The 22,113-nt window shown below is 42.9% G+C and overlaps 1 pseudogene; it reads right to left on the reverse strand.

The window, feature by feature from the left end:
- Nucleotides 1–822: 822 nt before the first annotated feature.
- Nucleotides 823–21,897, reverse strand: LOC142492229 (tubulin--tyrosine ligase-like protein 12; annotated as a pseudogene).
- Nucleotides 21,898–22,113: the final 216 nt, after the last annotated feature.

Below are 22,113 nucleotides of genomic sequence, written 5' to 3' on the forward strand. Positions count from 1 at the left end.
GTACGTTATTTAGCCACTTTTTGTAGTGGTTGCTACCATAATGTAGATAACTATTGGTCGACACTGATTTAAAATGTGTCCTTGTCTGAATTTGATGTTCTTTACCAATGAATAGTTCCAAGTCCAAAAAGACAATGGTATTTGGGTGTATATTGTATTTGAATTCCAAACGCATCTCATTATCATTGAAGGATAACAGAATCTCTTCCAGGATCTCCATCTCACCATCCCAAATAATAATAATGTCATCTATGAAACGGGCATAGTACACCAGACCGCCCCCCAGACAAGCATTCTCCCACACATGGGTACTCTCCCACTGTCCCATGTAGAGATTAGCATAGCTGGGGGCAAATCTGGTGCCCATAGCCGTTCCACAGATTTGTAAATAGAAAATGTCTTCAAATAAAAAATAATTGTGACTTAAAATGAATTGAATGCATGCTAAAAGAAATAGCCTCTGTGAAGGGTGCAAATTTGTGTCTAATTCAAGATAGTGATTTATAGCCTGGATACCTTTGGTGTGATCAATACAAATGTATAGGGAAGATACATCACATGTTGCCCAGTGAAAGGTATCCTTCCAAATAATATCTGACATGGAATCGATGACATGCAAAGTGTCCCTAATATATGAACGTAGATTTGTGACATATGGTTGTAGATAATAGTCAATGTACTGGGACAAGTTGGATGTCATCGACCCCACCCCAGATATTATAGGCCTCCCTGGTGGATTAACTTTATCTTTGTGCAATTTTGGAATGTGATAAAATATAGGTGTCCTAGGGTGTTAAGTGAATAAAAATTTTTTGTTCTAATTTAGTAAATAATTCCTTTAGTGAATGCATCCTGGAGGAGATTCTGAAACTCCAACTGATACCCTGTGACTGGGTCCTCTTTCAGTACATCATAAGATACAGTGTCATGTAAAAGGCGATGGGCTTCGCATAGATAGTCCACACGATACTGTAGGACAATAGCCCCACCTTTGTCTGCTTGGAGAACTATAAGATCATAGTTGTTCTTTATACTGATCATAGTTAAATTCTCTTCCTTAGTCAAATTGTTGCATTTCAGTTCCACATTCCACATTATTTTGGCACAACTGCTCAAAGTCCCTGAGAACCACTGTATAGAAGGTGTCGATAAAATTCCCCTTTGATTGGTAGGGGAAATATACCGACTTTGGAACAAATGGTGATGACCTATATGTTGTAATACTCTCAGGATTATGAGAGATGGATTAGGATCTATCGATGTATTCATTTCTTCATCATGAATTGTTAGATCTGATAATGAATTTTCAAATAATGAGTTTTTAATCGCTATTCTTTTCTTGAGAGGATCTACCAATGTATTGAACTTAGCTGATATTTGTGTACTGTTGCAGATGGTATTAGTAGTCTCAGATTCAACCAAAAAAGAAGTGAGGGCATTAATGCACTCTATTTCTTGAGTATTAAAATTACAAAGGATGATGCTCACTCCCTGCTTCTCTTTGCTATAACTGAGACCTGGCTCACTCTGTCTGACTCTGCTCTGGAAGCTGCCCTCTCTTATGGTGGCCTTTCCTTCTCCCACACTCCGCGCCCTGATGGCAGGGGTGGAGGTGTGGGGCTCCTGCTCTCCTCTCTCTGCTGTTACCAAACTCTTCCTATTCCCCCCTCTCTTGCCTTTCCCTCCTTTGAGGTTCACACTGTCCAGATTTTCTCTCCTCTCCCTGTTCATGTGGCGGTCATCTATCGCCCACCTACCTCTACTCATCCCCCTTCTGCCTTTCTCTCTCACTTTGAATCCTGGCTCTCTTTCTTCCTGTCCTCAGACTCCCCTGTTCTTCTCCTTGGGGACTTCAATTGCCACATTGATGACCCCTCTCTCCCTTGGGCTTCCCGCTTTCTTTCTCTAACCTCTTCTTTTGGCCTTCAACAGTGGACTGCAGCCAGCACCCACAAGGATGGCCACTACTTAGACCTGGTTTTCACTAAAATCTTCTCTCTCTCTGATTTCTCCATTTCCCCTTTTCCTCTCTCTGACCATCACCTCATCTCATTCTCTCTATCTCGCTTCTCCCCTTCTCCACCTCCATCTACCCCCCGGTTCGGCAGAAACCTGCGCTCTATTCACTTACCTGACTTTGATTCCACGTTACACTCCTCCCTCTCCTCTCTAAGCTCTGCTACAGACCCTGACAAACTGGTCAGGAACTACAACTCTGCCTTGTCCTCCTCTCTTGATCTACATGCCCCGCTTTCTCTCTGCCGCACTCGCCCTTTTAACCCTAGACCCTTGTTAAATTCCCCTTCACTACAAATTTATGCTATCCTGTTTCAACTCTGCCCTCTCGCAAGCTAAACAAGCCTACTTTTCTTCACTAATCAACATGCACAAGTCTAACCCACGCCGACTGTTCTCTGTCTTTGATACTCTACTCAAACCACCCTCAGCTTCCTCTCCTTCCTCCATCTCCGCTCAGGACTTTGCTGACTATTTTAAGGGAAAGGTGGAATCCATAAGTTAGAACATCCCCTCTGTTTCTTCCTCCCATCTTACACCTCTTCCTAACTCTCCTCCTGCCTTCCTTGACTCTTTTTCCACTGTCTCAGAGGAGGATGTGTCGCTGTTGATCACCTCTTCTCCCTCTACCACTTGCCCTCTTGACCCCATTCCCTCCCATCTCCTAAAACCTCTTGCTCCTACTATAATCCCTACGCTCACGCACATTTTTAACTCCTCCCTCTGCTCTGGAACCTTTCCATCCTCCTTCAAACATGCAACAGTCATACCATTACTCAAAAACAACAAGCTTGACCCTACCTGTCTTTCTAACTATCGGCATGTCTCCCTCCTGCCTTTTGCCTCTAAACTCCTTGAACGTCTTGTATTCGCTCGCTTGCTCCATTTTCTCAACACCTATTCTCTCCTAGACCCTCTACAATCTGGCTTCTGCACTGCTCACTCCACGGAAACAGCCCTCACTAAAATAACTGACGACCTCCATGCTGCCAAAGACAGAGGTCATTACACTCTGCTCATATTACTCGACCTCTTTGCAGCATTTGACACCGTGGACCACCCTCTTCTCCTTCACATTCTCCATACTCTTGACATCCGGAACAAAGCTCTATCCTGGATCTCATCCTACCTCTCCCATCGTACTTTCAGTGTCTCTTCTGCTAATACCTCCTCCTCCTGTATTGATCTCTCTGTGGGGGTACCCCAGGGCTCTGTCCTGGGACCTCTTCTATTTTCTCTGTATACACTCTCTCTAGGTGACTGTAAGGAATCCGCTCCGCGGTTTACTGGTTGCCTTACCTTGCAGACCGGTGCAGTTCTGGAACAGTTCTCCTGATGTTTGCTGCAGCCTGGATTCACTCACCAAAGCAATACACACTCCCTCTGGTATCTACTGCAGCTGTGCAGCATATCACTGCAACCTATACTTGCATTCACTCATTGGAGCAGTACCTTCACACCCCCGCCGGGGATTGGCCCGCTGGCCTTTAAGTATTGCTTTCCCATAATGCTCCTTGCCGAGCATAGTCCTAACTGGATGTCACTACTGTTTTGCCACAAGCTCTCGCTTGTTCTCCTATGCTGATACCAGGTTCCACCCTGCGTCCTTCAGCTTCCTTCAAGCCGCTTGTTCTCCTATGCTGATACCAGGTTCCGCCCTGCGTCCTTCAGCTCCCTTCAAGCCGCTTGTTCTCCTATGCTGATACGGAGGTATCCCCTGCGTCCTTCAGCTTCTGTTCTCCTGTGCTGAAGCAGAGGTTTCTTCCCTGCGTTCTTCAGTCTCCTGGATTCCTGCACTGAAGCGGAGGTTTCCCTGTGTATCTTCAGCTTCCTGGTTCCTGGGGCCTACTCTTTCCCTAATCTAGAGAGGCCATGTCCTGGTTCCTGCGCTGAAACAGAGGATTCCCCAGCCCGCTCAGGAATCTTGCGCTGTGCACGGGTTTACCCGTGCAGCTAGGCGGTGTGTATATCTGGTCTGTCTTCCACCTCCTGAGACCAGTACCATGGGCCATGGTCGCCGCACGCGCAGAGGCCACCCCCGCGCTCCTAAGCTGAAGTGGGGCTTTCCTGACTCCCTGTTGCCGAACTCCTGCTTGGACAATGTTTATACTGACGTCTCCTGTCCTGACCCTGGCTTGTACAACGACGATGCTGTCTTCTCCAATCATGATCCTGCTACATATGACTACGAACTGCGCAATCCGGATCAGCCTGCGCGGTCTCAGGTCGGTGCTTTTACAACCCCACCTCAGCCTCGCGGTCTGACCCTGGTTTGTGGCGAGCAGAACCCTGACAGTATGCTCGGCCGCACAAACTCGGACCCCGCTGAGGTGCGGGTTGGTAAGTTTTTTCCTAAAAACCTGTCCCGGTCTGTAGACCAGTCCCAGTTTGAGAATGATTATTTGTGCGATATAATACCCCTGATGGAAGATCCGTTTATGTCGGAGGGCTTAACTCCCTTGCAAAAGAAATGCCGTAATGATCTGGTTTGTAAGGCTTGCTGCCTCAGAGACTTAAAACAGTATCTGGCCAGTGTTCTGGCCAGTGAAAACAGTGTTTTCTCCCCTGATTCCCCTTTAACTGGGGATAAGGTGAGTCCTGTGGAACTGGTAGTTCCTGTAGTACACTCAATGCCCTGGCTTTATCATTGGACATTCCTTTAGTACTCCCGGACCCTTCCATCATGGTGGCTCTCGCTCACGACATGCTGCATGTACTTTCCGTGGTATTGGATGATTGCTTGTTAAAACAGGATCGCCCCCTGGCCGCTAACGCCGTCCACTGGCGTTTTTTCTCTGCTGCCAGTCCTGTCGCTAAACCGGGGGACGTATCTCCCTCTCCGGGAGATGACCAAACGAACCCATTAGCAATATCTTCTAACGTAGTAACTGCCACAGTCCCTAGCTCTGATTGTATGCCCGGGTTCTCTGACACCAATGATATGTCTACGTTAACCCCTGCCGATCAGTCCTGTGAGGTCCCCCTGGAGGATACATATGTTTCTCTACCCAACACTAAGGTTCTACTATCAGAGAATAAGTTCCTTAGTTCTCCTATTTCTAGCTCAGAAGCCCTTTCTCTAGGTCTTGAAGGTTTTCCAGCTTTAACCCCTGCCGATCAGTCCTGTGAGGTTCCCCTGGAGAACACATATGTTTCACTAACTAACACTAAGGTTCTAGTATCAGAGAATAAGTCCCTTAGTTCCCCTATTTCTAGCTCTGAATCTCTCTCTTTAGGTCTTGAGGGTTTTCCAGCTTTAACCTCTGCTAGGCAGTCCTGTGCGCTTTCCCCTTCAGAGAAAGAATACCTAAGTTCTGTTCCCAGGGTCATTTCTGTATTAACCCCTGTGGGGCAGCTCTCTGAGTTTCCTTTGGTAAATCCCTGTTCTCTGTCAGCCATGGTCACGCCCCTAGCTCCAGAGGAGAGATTCCTGGTCTCTCCTAATACAGAGAGAAGATTACCTATGTTTTACTCTCAGGCATTGTCTGCATTAACCCCTGTAAATTCTTGCTGCCTCCAAGTTAATGCCTTCGTTTTAGCCTCAGAGAATGAGTCCACAAGTCAGACAGCAGAGGTTGCATTGAGGGATTCCCATAACCGTACGGAGTCCTTAGATATTCTTTGCTATAAATCCCCTGCTTCAGCTCAAGTTTCCGCAGTTTCGTCTCCGGAGACTTCGGCTAAAGTTCTGGTTCCTGATAAATGTATTCAGGAGTCAGGTTTTTCCCTAAGCTTGGTCGCAGAGTTCCTTCTTCCGGGTATTTCACTGAACCAGCCTGTCGCCCACATAGCGGTGATCCCTGCTTCAGCGCATAGTTCCCACATTATGGAGTCTGCAGTAATTTCTGGTTTCCCAGACATTCCTTACCAAATACCTACTTCAGAGACCAGTACAGTTATGATTAACCCCCGTGTACTGTCTGAGTTCTCCTCCTCTTTAAGCTTAGGGTTAAAAGCATACAGTAGTCTGTATGTCCCTCCTGGGGTTCATATTGTGTTCCCAGGAATGTTTGCTGACGCACGGTTTTCTCCCAAAAATGACGCTTTTTCATATAGATTAGTAAAAAGCTTGCACACGGTTTCCCTTTTCGCTGAATTGTGTCTTACTAGTTTTGAGACTCTGAGAGGTAATGATTCTCCTTCTGATTCTGAAGCTCTTCCTACAATGAGTATCCTGTCTGGGGGTCTCCCTGATTTCTCTGTCCAGGCTAATCCTCCAGGGATCAGCATATCTGTGATCACTCCCTTAGTACTGTCTGAGGTCACCATGCATATATTACAAGTCCTGGGGTTTAAATCTGAGCTTTATAGCTGTCCTGCCTTTGCTGAAACCCAGTCCCTCAGTACTGTGTCTAAATATGCCCCAGCAAACATGAGGTTACTCTGGGAAGAAATTAAAGCTCCTGTCTTAAAGGGTATTTTTTCTCACATGTCGAGCAAATCTAGAACCTCAGTAATTGTTTCTAAATCACTTATCAATACATCTGATTTTTTCTCTAATCAAACCCAGACACCCTCACTATCGGTTAGGAGTCCTGTGATCAGAGATTTTGCACTAGAAAACAGACCTATTCATGTTTTTTTCAGGTTAGGTACCCCTGTGGTTAGGGCCATTGCAGTTTTAGAGAGGACTTCTTGTACTCCTAAGGTGCCTGTCATTAGGAGTTTTCATAGTTCATACTTGCTGCTGGTTGATTCTCAGGTCCATGTCACTGAGGTACAGACTTCAGCTTCTGATGTTAGCTTCCCTCCCAACCCTAACCTGGCTCTGCCTTTTTCTCAAGCTACTGATTTGAAAATCCCAAGGACTATTCCTGATTCACTGACAATACTATCTCCCAATGAAGATTTACCAGTATTGAAGAGCTCTACTGTTGTTTACTTCTCTGCTCCTGCTAAACCATGGTTTTGTCCCTCGGAATTTTCGGTTGCCCCTGTTATTTCCTCTCAGTTGGAAATACTCTGTACGTATCCCAAGATTTCGGTCCCTATGCCTGGTTTACTGCTTGCCTTTTCACCTTCCATACCAATACCGGGAGATGCTTCCAACCAGCCTATACCCTTACTAACCATTACCTGGGAGCCTTCTAGAGGAAAAATTCCTCGCAGATTCCAACATGCAGTGGTCAGCCAAGAGTTTTTCTGTTACAAAGTTCCTCCTGGTGTATTCGATCAACTATCAGGGCCGCTGATCCTAGATTCAGGTTCCTTTATTAAAGACTGGGCTTTCAGTGGGGGTTCTTCTGCCGTTTCTGCTCTGGAACTCTCTGGTTCTTCACAGCCCTGGATTTCCAAGACATTTTGCGAGGCGAGCCATGTACCAATAGAAGAAAAAAATGTGTGATGCTCTCAAGACAATTATGTAGTTTGAAAATTGTTATAATGAAATGGAAGACAACCTGTTGATATATATATGTCCTATTGGATCAGGTAAACAGCTATCCCACAAGGCAATGAGGTAAGGATAGTTACCGGTTGATGATCCCTGGAAATTTGATTGAGGCAAAGCTGGAACGGACTCACTTGGGAAAGCAGATTCCAAGATGAAAAGAAAGTCCTTATAGATGTCCAGCACCTCCAGGTTGAATGTGCCTCCGTTGTGGAGATCTTCACAGACAGGGAGAGGGAAAAAAACGGAGCACTATCTCCAATGCTGTAAAAAACAGCCAATAAACCACAGGGTATGCGTTCCCAAAATAAAGCTATTTAATGGCTCAAGAATCAGTTACAAAACACACCAAGGCGTTTCAGACCTTAACACGCGTTGGTGTGTTTTGTAACTGATTCTTGAGCCATGTACCAAGGATGTTTCTTCCATCAATCTCATATCCTAGAACTGTACTCACCAAAGAACTGCTCGTTTACGGATGCCCTTTCTACCTAAAGAATTTTAGGAACAACTCAATGTCCCCAAGGCACATGGATGGTCCTGTCTGGCCACAGTTCTCACCGGGGGGTGGGGGTACACTAAGGACTAACCACGAGTCTCGGGAGCACGACTCTAACCCCAATCCTAGACGGTTAAGCAACAATTCCCGGTCCTCCAACTCTATAAGTGCTCATGTTCGCCCGGAGGTCTCGCGTGAAGGGGGGGGGGGGTACTGTAAGGAATCCGCTCCGCGGTTTACTGGTTGCCTTACCTTGCAGACCGGTGCAGTTCTGGAACAGCTCTCCTGATGTTTGCTGCAGCCTGGATTCACTCACCAAAGCAATACACACTCCCTCTGGTATCTACTGCAGCTGTGCAGCATATCACTGCAACCTATACTTGCATTCACTCATTGGAGCAGTACCTTCACACCCCCGCCGGGGATTGGCCCGCTGGCCTTTAAGTATTGCTTTCCCATAATGCTCCTTGCCGAGCATAGTCCTAACTGGATGTCACTACTGTTTTGCCACAAGCTCTCACTTGTTCTCCTATGCTGATACCAGGTTCCGCCCTGCGTCCTTCAGCTTCCTTCAAGCCGCTTGTTCTCCTATGCTGATACCAGGTTCCGCCCTGCGTCCTTCAGCTCCCTTCAAGCCGCTTGTTCTCCTATGCTGATACGGAGGTATCCCCTGCGTCCTTCAGCTTCTGTTCTCCTGTGCTGAAGCAGAGGTTTCTTCCCTGCGTCCTTCAGCCTCCTGGATTCCTGCACTGAAGCGGATGTTTCGTCCCTGCGTTCTTCAGTCTCCTGGATTCCTGCACTGAAGCGGAGGTTTCCCTGTGTATCTTCAGCTTCCTGGTTCCTGGGGCCTACTCTTTCCCTAATCTAGAGAGGCCGTGTCCTGGTTCCTGCGCTGAAACAGAGGATTCCCCAGCCCGCTCAGGACTCTTGCGCTGTGCACGGGTTTACCGGTGCAGCTAGGCGGTGTGTATATCTGGTCTGTCTTCCACCTCCTGAGACCAGTACCATGGGCCATGGTCGCCGCACGCGCAGAGGCCACCCCCGCGCTCCTAAGCTGAAGCGGGGCTTTCCTGACTCCCTGTTGCCGAACTCCTGCTTGGACAATGTTTATCCTGACGTCTCCTGTCCTGACCCTGGCTTGTACAACGACGATGCTGTCTTCTCCAATCCTGATCCTGCTACATATGACTACGAACTGCGCAATCCGGATCAGCCTGCGCGGTCTCAGGTCGGTGCTTTTACAACCCCACCTCAGCCTCGTGGTCCGACCCTGGTTTGTGGCGAGCAGAACCCTGACAGTGACCTAATAACATCTTTTGGGTTTAATTATCACCTCTATGCTGACGACATACAAATATATTTCTCAACACCCGACCTTACACCTGCTGTACAAACCAAAGTTTCTGAATGTCTCTCTGCTATATCATCCTGGATGGCCCTCCGCCGCCTTAAACTCAACATGGCTAAAACAGAGCTCCTCATACTTCCTCCCAAACCTGGTCCTACTACCTCCTTCCACATTACTGTTGGAACAACGATCATTCACCCAGTAGCCCAAGCACGCTGCCTTGGGGTCACACTCGACTCCTCTCTCACATTTGCCGCTCACATTCAAAACATTTCTAAAACCTGTCGCTTTTTCCTCCGCAATATAACAAAGATACGCCCTTTCCTCTGTTGCTCGACTGCTAAAACTCTGACTCAGGCCCTCATTCTCTCCCGTCTTGATTACTGTAACCTCCTGCTGTCCGGCCTTCCTGCCTCTCACCTGTCTCCCCTACAATCTATCCTAAATGCTGCTGCCAGAATCACTCTACTCTTTCCTAGATCTGTCTCAGCATCTCCCCTCATGAAATCCCTCTCCTGGCTTCCGATCAAATCCCGCATCTCACACTCCATTCTTCTCCTCACTTTTAAAGCTTTACACTCTTCTGTCCCTCCTTACATCTCAGCCCTAATTTCTCGTTATGCACCATCCCGACTCTTGCGTTCTTCTCAAGGATGTCTTCTTTCTACCCCCTTTGTATCTAAAGCCCTCTCCCGCCTTAAACCTTTTTCATTGACTGCCCCTCACCTCTGGAATGCCCTTCCCCTCAGTACCCGACTAGCACCCTCTCTATCCACCTTTAAGACCCACCTTAAGACACACTTGCTTAAAGAAGCATACGAATAGCACTGTGAATATTCTGAACACATGATACATAAAGCTTGGCCCCCTGCAGATGCACTTTCCAGAACTCCCTCCTACTGTCTCTGTACGTTCTCCCTACCTACCAATTAGACTGTAAGCTCCTCGGAGCAGGGACTCCTCTTCCTTAATGTCTAAAGCACTTATTCCCATGATCGGTTATTTATATTATCTGTAATTTATTGGATTACCACATGTATTACTACTGTGAAGCGCTATGCACATTAATGGCGCTATATAAATAAAGACATACAATACAATACAATAATATCTCCGTTTTCCCAAAGTGAAAAATAATGAATAGAAAGATACTCCAAATAATAACGCCCTACGCGTTTCATCTTTGCAGACTTCGATATAAACCCCCTGACGAAGTCTGCAAAGACGAAACGCGTTATTTGGAGTATCTTTTTATTCATTATTGAATTTTTCACTTTGGGAAAACGGAGATATCACTCTTTGTACTGTCGGGACTCATGCCATTACGGCGCTTGCTGCACTGTCAGTGTTTGAGCTGACCCGGAAGCCTTCCATGCAATACATGCATTGTGAGTGACGACGCTGACCCAGAAGCCCTCCACAACCATTAAGACACTTGAACAGCGAGGAGGTGCCTGGTTACCATCGATCCATGAAAGAATCACTACCACGGATTCCCTTCAATACGGTGATGTGAACGGCCTTCTATCCGGTGTTGCAGTCGAGTTCCTGCTGTACATGTTGGCGATTGAGTATTATATCTCATACATGCGATTTATTATCCTCCGTTTGTGAGTGGAAAATTCATATTTTACCAGTCCCATATATAAAATTGTTAACCTTACTACACTATGAGTGCGCCTGTTTTTTGTTTTTTTTCTCCTTTAGAGAGATATATATTTATATATATATATATATATATATATATATATATATATATATATATATATATATTAAAACAGTTAATAAGTAATGCTTTGGGCTCTGAATGAACTGATTGCACCCTCTGGGGAGAATTATTACGATTCGGACACATTTAGCTACAACTGATTTTGGTGTGTTAAAGTGCATAGTTTTTCTATAATAAACAGGGACCTGAGGCCCTGGCAAATATTTTAGTCTGAGATCTTTTATCATATTTGCATACCCTCAGGTGGTGGCAGTGGATAGTTATGATTTGCAATTGAGTAGGGGTTAATATTAACTCGCTGGTCCCTTGCAGAGGCGAAAGGTGAGTTGGCTAGAGTAGCCGTGTATATGAACCCTGGTTGCATGTCTACGTCACGTGCTCACTTGTGTGCTGTTCGTGGTGGTGGTATATTGGAACGGCTTGAGGAGAGATACAACTCATTTGAGGGACGTTTGCGGAGGTGAAGAGTGAGGCAGCTTGTGGGTTGTGTATTGATCCTTGATCCTGTATAGGAGATATTGTCCATTTGACGGACCTTTGCAGAGGTGAAGAGTGGGTGCGCTTGCGAGCGTCAGTATTAACCCTTGTCCCGTATGCAGGTCGTGTGCTAGCTGGGTGTCGTACGTGACAGCCATAAGATGAAAAACCACCCAAATTACTTTGATAACTTGTATATATGAGTGCAGGAAGCATATTCTGGTCAATGCAGGTGACAGACGTGAGCTTGAGATAGAGTATCATGGTCACGTGACAGTTGTAAGGTTCATCCAAAAACAGTGTGCTAAACACATAATTGAAAAAGATAGGATGGTATTTGCAGGCTCTTGCAGTCACAGTTGGAGTTCCCTTCTAAGATCTCTGGTTGCATCACCGTTGACCTTTTCTGTTGCTCTCCCATTTGAGTATCTAGCCAATTGCCTAAACAGCTTGAGATAATGGGTAGTCACAGATCCCACATGGGACTGGTTTGAACGCAGCCACTTGGAATAGTTCAAAAACGTCTTAAAGAGTTCCGCCTGTATGCCTTTCCAGGGATAATCAGGGTACTACTTAATTAATCTGTTTCAGCTGCACATTAGGTTCATTATTTATTACAGCAAAATGTTTCTCATGGTCATCCAACTCATCGAGTGCAAACGGCCTGTTGGAGAATCGGAGGCAGAAGATTTCATAAGCATACAGCTTCCGCGGCTTTACTGATCTCATCAGCACCACATAACGGATGTCAAATTTTACCATTCCATATCGTCTCAGTGGAAAAGCACAGGATCCTCTATGTCTTACATGCAACCTTTGGAGTGCTCTCTTGCTGTCGGATAATACATGACAAGTTGGTTGCAGTGTGTGTGTCCAAGCTCCTGGCCAAGTACCATGGCTTGCAGATCCAGAGATTGTCCTCTCACCGCTGCTAACGTTGCTTAAAATAGCTGATGACCCCTCCCTCCCCCCTTCTGTTTTAGGTTCCACATTTTCTTTTTTCCCCACGCATATGTATTTCTGTATACCCCTGATGTTTTATATGAAGGCGATAGTAAGTATTGTTGTGTGGTGGTAATCTGCACTAAAATTAGACTTATAAAAAAGAAAAAATAGCTGATGAACTGTGGCAGCTCAGTCCACAGATTAAAGGTCAGGGGGAGCTATTTTGAACCCCGAGGCCCACAGGTCCTCCTTCAAACAGGTTCCAGGGAATCCTTAACAATAAGAAGGCTCTAGCATTGGGAATTGATTCTGAAGAATGTGAGCAATCTCCGCACTTAGCGTCCCGTAATCTTTAAAGTAAGAAAAGCTTATTTTTCATTGCTTGTAACCGCAAAGCGTGGGTGATCAACAATGTTCAGTATCTGTTGCATTTCTGTGTAACTTTTGAAGATTGTATTCTTGTCATTGACTGATGGCTCTACAGGAAGGGACAATGTTTCCTTGTTCTCAGCTGAAATAGCCTGATAGTGAGCTTCAGGCGGCTGTGGTGCATGACATCTTATATGAGCAGTGCTGGAACTGGGATTTTTGAACTGGGGGTACAGCTAAATCCATCAATGTTATTAACCTATCGCCCCACCCCATAAAACCCCTCAATCTTCACCTGTCATATAATTTAACAACATACCAGATGAGGATGCAAAAATAATAAGTTCCAGACGTGGGGAGCAGAAGCAGCAGCATTTATATATCTGTAACTAATATGTATTACGAGAACATCTTGCGACCAAAGGGAAAAGCTATCGGTGATCTAAAAAAGATCCAAATGTTAATTGTCATCAAGTCCCTTTGGAAAAACGGTCTCCAAAGTTAAAATCCAAAATGCCTCCCTACGCAGTAACATCGTGTCCTTATTCCGTCCAGATGTTATCATATTTATATGTCCAATGCGGATAACAAGGACAATTATGTCACTTCAAAATCTGGTTGTTTTAAATGTTTTAACTGTTCCGTATACAATAGTTTGAATATTGATGACTCCTTTAGGCACCCAAGAAATGGTAAGAACTACAAAATTAAAGTCAAAATTAAGTCAAGGATTACATGCATGACTACACACGTTGTGTACTTAAGTAAATGCCCATGTGGGGAAAAGCAACCATATATTAAAAACGAGATTTATTGAGCATTAAAGTAAAATTGGACGTGGAGAAGAAAATACTACCATTATCCAACATTGCAAAGAATTCAGACATACGGTGGCATCATTTAAAATGATGTGCGTTGAACATATAAATAGGATAACATCTGGACTGGATAAAGACACAATGTTACTGCGTAGGGAGGCATTTTGGAATTTAACTTTGGTGACAGTTTTTTCAAGGGGACTTGATGACAATTAACATTTGGATCTTTTTTAGATCACAGATAGCTTTTCCCTTTGGTTTTTAGATGTTCTCGTAATACATATTAATTACAGATGCCGCTTCTGCTGCTTCTGCTCCCCACGTCTGGAGCTTATTATTTTTGCACCCTCATCTGGTATGTTGTTAAAAATGTCTCTTTCCATTTCTATGAGAAATCAACTAAATGTTACTTTGTATATACATTCTGACCTATTTCTGGTAATATATTGTAAAGACTAAGCTCAAATATCCTGACTGTTTATTTCAAAGTGAGGCCCTTAATTGTAACTTTTTTCATTTCCCTTTTTTATTGATATCACTTACATAGTCACATTGGGGTGTGGGGTAAGGGAAATGGATCATGCATCCACTCGCTGTGGAGATATATATATATATATATATATATATATATATATATATATATATATGTATATGTATATATATATATATATATGTATAGAAACCCTATCTTCCCATAAGAGAAGGCACAAAAGCAGCAACACTCAGATATAGCAAAAAGACATGTATTAGCAGTGACAAAACAGCACACTATAAACCCAACATTTCGGTCCTGGCAGGACCTTCCTCAGGGGGGTGCTACCAGACAATGAAACCCAGAGAACATATATAGCCCATAGTTCACCATGTGAGGACAATTAGAGACAGCTAATTGTACAATCCTGGAGCTCCACGAGTGCAATCAGTGTATGAGGTAGTACGGCGGCCATCTTGGAAATCAGGAGACAGAGCAATGTATGCTATCGCACATGTGCAGATGAGTACAGGCTCCCCCGGTGGACAAAAAAATCCTAGCGTCCAATGTTGCTAAGAAACGCATGTGTGGCGTCATAAAGTCCTGGGAAGTCAGCTCAAAGTAAAGTTGCGCATGTGCAAGGCTCTGTGACAGCACCAGAACGTCACACCGATCTGGTACCCCATTCAGTGTCAATTGCATCAGCGTGGCAACTCCCTAAAGAAAATGACTGTGAAGGAACAAGTGAATCAACACATAAGGGGAATAAAAACAATTTCCAGAGCTGAGGGTGACTGTTTAGATGGCAAGGGGAGGGAGGGCAAGGGGAGGGAGGGATAACAAGGGAAAGGAGGAGATAGAGCAAAAACATGCATATAAATTAGGCAATTGTAAATGGCATACTGGTTAAATATTAATATTCAGTACTGCACCATTAGGGAACAATAATGCAAAGTCCCGGCAATGGAAACCTAATTATGAGCATCTATGCATTAATGAAGAGAAAAGGACATAGAACAAACATTCTAAAGATGCAATCACAAAAAACATCCTAATTTGAAATCTTCATTTAGTCCTCGCGGAGCCATTGTGTTCAGTTCAAAAATCATGCGAGTTTCAAGTTGTAACAGCAATTTGCCCCTGTCTCCTCCACGGGGGCCAGCATGTGCTTGCATGATGGGCATGCATCGTAGCGTTGCCAAGCTATGCTTGTGATCTTTAAAATGTCTCGCTACCGGTTGCAGTTTGAGATCCTCATTATTCGTACTGTCAAGTAATGCCTTCCTGATGGAGGAGCGGTGCAAGCTCATACGCTCCTTCAACATACGTGTGGTTTTACCAATATAATACAGGTCACATGGACACCGGATGATGTATACAACGAATTTACTCTCACAGTTCATGTAATCCTTTACTTTAATGTCTTTTCCACTGTGTGGATGGACAAAGCTTTTCCCCAATATCATGTGTTGAAAGTTTGTACAGCAATGACATTTGTGTACACTGGGAGTTTTGGAGAGCCAATTCGTAGGGCTGGCATACTTGGATACCGGATCTGCCTGTGTCAATAGGTCACCTATGTTTTGGCCCCTGCAGTAACAGAATAATGGTGGTTTGGTGAAGGTTTTCCCAATCCTTTTGTCGTTTTCCAAGATGTGCCAGTGTTTCATGATACTTCTACGAATAGTACATGATGAAGTATGGGAAGACAGGATTTCTATATTGATTTCTATGGAGCATGCACCTTGACTTTACATTTGTTGTTTGGAGTGCTGGCTGCTGCTTTTTGTTATATATGTATATATAAAACAAAAATATATATAAAAACAAATAAATAAAAGCTCTTTTGTAAATACAAAGTCTTCAGATTGTATATGTATATATATATAGTATGGTGTGTGTAGGCGGATGCTCACAGAGGTATGCAAGGGAGACTGATTATAGTGAAATTAAATAAGCCTTTTATTGCGCCTGTTTCCTTAACATATGGAAACCATCCAAACAAGGGGTAAACAAAGCTTCTATTCACTTGGGAGTATTTCTAGTGAAATACTATGCAGTTCACAACTCCCTTAGATAAGCATGTCTCCCAGCCCCAAACATATAGCATGAATTAAGCAGATATAAGAAGTCTCATAAATGAAAGTCTTATCTGTTCCTTGTGGTTTGGACGGAAAATCTTCTCTGTCCTTAGTTCAGCTCCCTTTTCCTCAGGGTGTGTCAGCATTCAGGTTTAGAAGTTTCCCCTGTGTCTTGAAAGCAGCTCTGCTGTTTCTTCTGGCAGGGCTCAAGACAAGTGTCTTCAAGTTCAGCTCAGGTGTGAGCTAAGGAGTCTCTCTTCCTGTCTCAAAAGACAGGCTTTTCTAAGCCATCTAATCAGGCAGGTGGTGTTTGTTAATTGACTACCAGCAGTTAACCACCACACTGCTGGATTAGAGGCACATTACCTGAACAGGGATAACTCCCCTGTTAAGTGTCCTTCTCCTCCATTTTACATGTTCTATGTTGGAGTTGTGCACAAGTTGCCATGGAGACTTCTCCACGAGTGCCTGACCTACTATAAAGACACCAGAAAACACGCATGCGTGAAAAGCCGATCACAGAAATAACTGTTACTTATGGGTTGCTAAGGAACCCGTCTTTACGTGAGGCTGACATTTTTACAAAGACGCTAGAGTACGTCAGCCACAGAAATCTCACGAGACTTGGTAGAGGAACAGGACTGCACATGTACACCACCACAGAGCAATAGGCTTCACCTGGGACTACGGGAACTTCACTCACTATAAAGACTGGGTACATTTGGACCACATGTATGTCATTTCTTGACAAAGGCTTCCTAGTCGGCCGAAACGTTGGATAACTCTGGCTAAATAAATGTGTATTTTGCCAAATCCGTGGAGCCTCTATACTCTTCTTCTGTTACTAATAAGATTTCCCCATGTTTATATATATTTTATATGTTCACACGTCCACTTGATTTAAGTTTTCCACTACTTTTAATCATGATGTATAATTTACTGATACTGTATTACACTGTCTTTTTATTTTTGTGTTGAGATATTCCTGTTCTATACTTCACAGACCCCGACCTCCAGATCTTAATCCATAAACCTAATCCCTCCGGCGGTTTTAAAAAGCCCCCTCACTAAGGCAATTTAAAAATAAACTGTGGGATATAATGATTATGGATAAGTTGACCAGTATTCTGCGACACTCCGGACAGAGATTTCAGCAAGTTTCGAAACCTGGCTCTAATTAGTCCAGCTGCTTCTACACAACGTAATCACGTAGCACTTAGCTTATTTGATTAGACCTCTTTGATACATAACACTGTCTTGGCCCCCACATAACGAACACTCTGAAACAAGGAAGGTCTGAAGGAGAAACGATGAACAATACTCAGTTTACTCAGTTAAATTACGTAAACTATCCGTTTAATAAATTGTACAACTACAGTACATTGCTTCAAAAATACTGAGTGTATCCCGTTTCCCCCCTCCCGTTATATTTTATGTACCCCACTGCCCTCCATAACAAAAATCTTTAATAATAAACACATTGCAGAAAAAAAAGAAAATAATTCCAAGTATGATAACAGTACCATTATAATAAATACAGATAGGAATGTAACGTATAAGGGAAACGCTTAACCACGGGTTGTATTCTTTATGTTGCATTCATTTTTCCTTGTTTTGTTTTACATATTTTTTTTCCTTTGTTATAATAAGTTCAGCTCTACGTTGGGATTAGCTACGTATTAGGTGGAGAGTCACTTCCGGGGGAGGGATACACCGCTATCTGATGTTACTTTGTTAGGGTGGGTAATTAATGGGAATCTGTGGTCACAGTACATTGATGCACCTGTTGAAAGGAGCTGTGTTCTCCTGAAATCTTGTGCCATGCTATGCACTATACTAAACAAACATACTCTACAGTGAGCGTTCAACAATACTTGAGTGTGCACCTCTTCATCTTGTTGGAAATTGTAATGTGTAATAGTTGCATAGAACAGCCTGCCAGCAGAAGTGGTTAGGTCAATAATAGCCAAATGCTTCACAGATGCTTGGGATAGACACAAGAGAATATTAGAGAAGGAAAGTTCTTGATAAATACTGTAGGTTTGGTAGAGTCCATCACTGGGATTCGCTAAGATATGATAACAGGTATCAGAGCTTGATCCAGCTTTAACCGTCATTGACTTGAATTCTGATTTTAAGCAGAACAATGGCAATCTCAATTTAGAATTAAAATAATCAATACAAAAAACGGTCTTCATAATGTACTACATAATAACAAGGATTGACATCTGATAAAACTGGCACAACCTATACATTATTGTTATAGCAACATTTTTATCTAACATTGAGCCTTATGTATTTTTCATAAGGTGACACAATTAAATTCTGTGATAAAAACATACTGGAAAAGAAAAAGTACATTAATGGGAAAGTCCCACTTATCAGCCATAAAAGTATGTAATATCCACAATTTCACTGGATTCCTTGAAAAGATTGAATCACCCTTAAAAGGAAATGTTTCTGTAAGGGGCCCATGCATAACTGTGCTACATTTATTATGTCTAAATATAAGAACAATTTTTTTAAACAAAAACCATACTGTAGTAGTTTGTTTTTTATTTATCAATATTTGCGCTAATCGTGTCTCTCTGTTGTACTCCGTTTCACGAGTCTATTTTAGTCTCCAAAATATCATACAAACTATAATTTATCTAGGATCTCAGGACAAATACATTGAGATGTGGAGAATTTTAGGTAGCTTTTTGTAAACAATAAAGAGTAAGTAGATTTTATTATAAATTATTACAAAAACGGATGCATCTTTTGCATAAGTAAAGCCCCTTGCCACTGAACATACCTAATTGATTTTCTCTTGCAATAATATTGATTCCCTGCCTCCTCCGATTTTCGGAGTTGAATATGTGCCAGGTGCTTTTTCTTGCTGCCTCTTCAGTTGAAAACACATAGCCAAAGCTTCTGTAACAGTCTTTACCAGTCAGAGAAAGTCTGATATGTCTTTCGTGTGATTGATCAAACCATCCAGCGATCGTCGCTAAGAGAATTTATTTCAATACCTCTCAAGGCTAGTCTTTAAATTCACAGCCCACCTAGTCTGACATATAGTGGAAAAAGGCAATGTTCAGTATTGCTTAGCTAAAAGGCATAACATTTGAACTAAGACAACAATGAATAAATACACTTTAGTTCATACCTCCATACCGCGCAGTGAAGGATGTAGACAGATTGCAACACAGTCAGTCCGATGATGAAATCATGTCATTAGATCCTCGTGACTTCAAAGATTCTATTGCTGTAGAATCTTGTTCTGTAAGGTAACTGTGAAAGGCAAAGAAACACAAGGCCTATGTCGCATGCAGTGACGCCGCTTCTCAGTGCTGGAGAAGGGAATAGCTCCATTCCAATAAGTGGGACTAAAATCTACCCCAGCATGGAGAAGCGGCTTCACAGCATACTGTATAAGGACTTCAAAGAGACAGAGGAAAAAGGAAATACAATCTCACGCACACATTTGAGATAAATTAAACTAGAGTGTTCCTGCCTCCCTTTTTACGTGACGTATGCAAATCTACCACTTTGTGCAAAGTGTTGGCTGATCGGCATATTACATCGGGTATAACTAAATACACTAGAACCAGTGACCACAAGGGGTCACTGAAGCCCCTAGTAATTGCACTCAAGGTAAAATATGGATACTATTATATTTAAAGCAGTTGTAATTAACTGAAAATCGAGGATCTCTACATTTTATTAGTAGAGGTAACCATATAACGGCCCCACGAAAACACTAAACATAAATGTAAAAAATAATAAATCGTTTATTAAATAATAAAATACGACGAAAAACGTGATAAAAATATCTACAGTAAGTTAAAATCCCCAGAGATGAGACAGAAAAATGTACATACAGATGCAGCGGCCATTATTTAAAAAAATCATGGCGCTGTTTTCGTGTGCGCTGCTGTACTCCACGCGGCATGAACGCGGCCAATCGCCCCAGGCACCTGTGTTTATCACGGTTGCTTTGTTTTAATTTTATGGATTGTGTGCAATTAAATGAAATGAATTGTAATGTGTACAGTACGGTGCTACTGTGTCAATTTCAGGTGTTTAAAAGCCACAACACTAAAATGCCATTTTCTGCACTCGCTTGCACTCGCGTCTTAAGGCGGTACGTTTGGAAGTAATCCCGCGCCATGACATGGGTATTCCGAGGTATACGCCGCGTGATTTGTTAAAATAATGACCTCTGCATCTGTAGCTATACACAGTTATGTAAATGGTAGGTTCAGTCTTCCCAGCCAGGTGTAATACCTGATAATTGGTCAGTGAGCTGAGAACATGTTATCCTCCCATATCCTATAACTCAGAATGGAGAATGCAATTTTAGTATAGGTGTCAGGTTATTGTAATATAACGCTTACTGGATAAACCATGAGAAGAAAGAGTGTTTATAAGGTGCTGCATTTGCACTACAGATAGTATACTGTAGCTCTCAGTTGGTATGTATGGCTATAAATGAGACATTGTATCTCAGTGATATAGATACACTAACAATATTACTTCTCATAGCAGGCCAAAAAGTGAGTCTAATTGTATTACACAAGGGATATTTTAACACTCCTAGGTAAACTGAGAGAAAGTAATCATACGACCTCAAATGCGAGTATATATCTTGAATGCTTTCTTCATCCATGTGTGGGATCTCTACCGCCGCACTTGAGAGATACTACGGCTGCTCTGTTAAGGCTAGAGGGTATAACAATTGAAGCCAATACACTTCTAGTCGGAATCGATGTAGAAAGCCTTTATACTAGTGTAACATGGCTGGCCCAGATTGTCTCTTTGCCTCCTGTCACGTAAGTCCTTTGTAGATACAGGCTGTGGCAGGCATTCCTGTGGGCTTTTGACCCACCTCATTCTTACTCCCTGAGTGACTGAAGTGGTAGTGACATAGGAATCTGTGTGCAGCCTATCATGGTGCAGATCCTGTGCCCTCCCCTTCTGAGCCTCAGGGTGGAAGTGCAAATTGTTGGTTAGTCTGTGTATACCCCTCCTTGGGAGTGGAAGTGTGTACCATCTCCGTGATTAGTTAAAATAATTGCCGCTGCATCTGTATATACATTTTTCTGTCTCATCGTTGGGGATTTTAACTCACTAGATATTTTTATCACGTTTTTCGTCGTATTTTATTATTCAATAAACGATTTATTAATTTTTTTACTTTTATGTTTAGAGTTTTCATGGGGCCGTTATATGGTTACCTCTACTAATATAATATAATGTAGAGATCCTCGATTTTCAGTTAATTTCAACTGCTTTAAATTTATTAGTATCCATCTACTACCTTGAGTGCAATTACTAGGGGCTTCAGTGACCCCTTGTGGTCACTGGTTCTAGTGTATTTCAATTGTCCTTTCCCCTTTGCACCAGTAACCTTTTAGCATGTAAACATTAGGAGAGTGGTGTGTACTGCACATATGTCGTTTTGGAGATACATAGCATCCTCTTTCATCACACATCAGCTCCCAGTGGTGCGATCTATTTATTCAATACTATTTCCATTAGCCAATCAGTCCTGTAGAATACTATTCTGTGCATATATGATTCAGGCTTTTCAGTTCATCTGGTTCCTACAGCATTATATTCATACTGTATGTATGGTCAAGTGTATTTTTGGACACACCGACATTATACTATCTTACTCAAGATACAACTTACAGTAGGCTTTTCAGTCCAGCCAATTGGTAGAATATCCACCTTTGATAAAGTCACAATTTCTTTAGTGCTATACATTGTGCGATGTAAGATTTTTTCAGATTCATGGTCCCCTGTTTGTATAGTTGAATTCTTACTATGATACATTGACTTGATACTGTCTCACTAAAGTGTACGATTTAGGATATACCATTCTCAGTCAACTGGTAATTTTCTCACTTGTCATTGAGGTTTAATATGTCCAGTTTCCTGGCGTCCAAACCAGATTTAGGAATATGGAAGGATGAGGCTAAT

Source organism: Ascaphus truei, chromosome 1 (assembly GCF_040206685.1).
Source record: "Ascaphus truei isolate aAscTru1 chromosome 1, aAscTru1.hap1, whole genome shotgun sequence".
NCBI classification, from domain to species: Eukaryota; Metazoa; Chordata; class Amphibia; order Anura; family Ascaphidae; genus Ascaphus; species Ascaphus truei.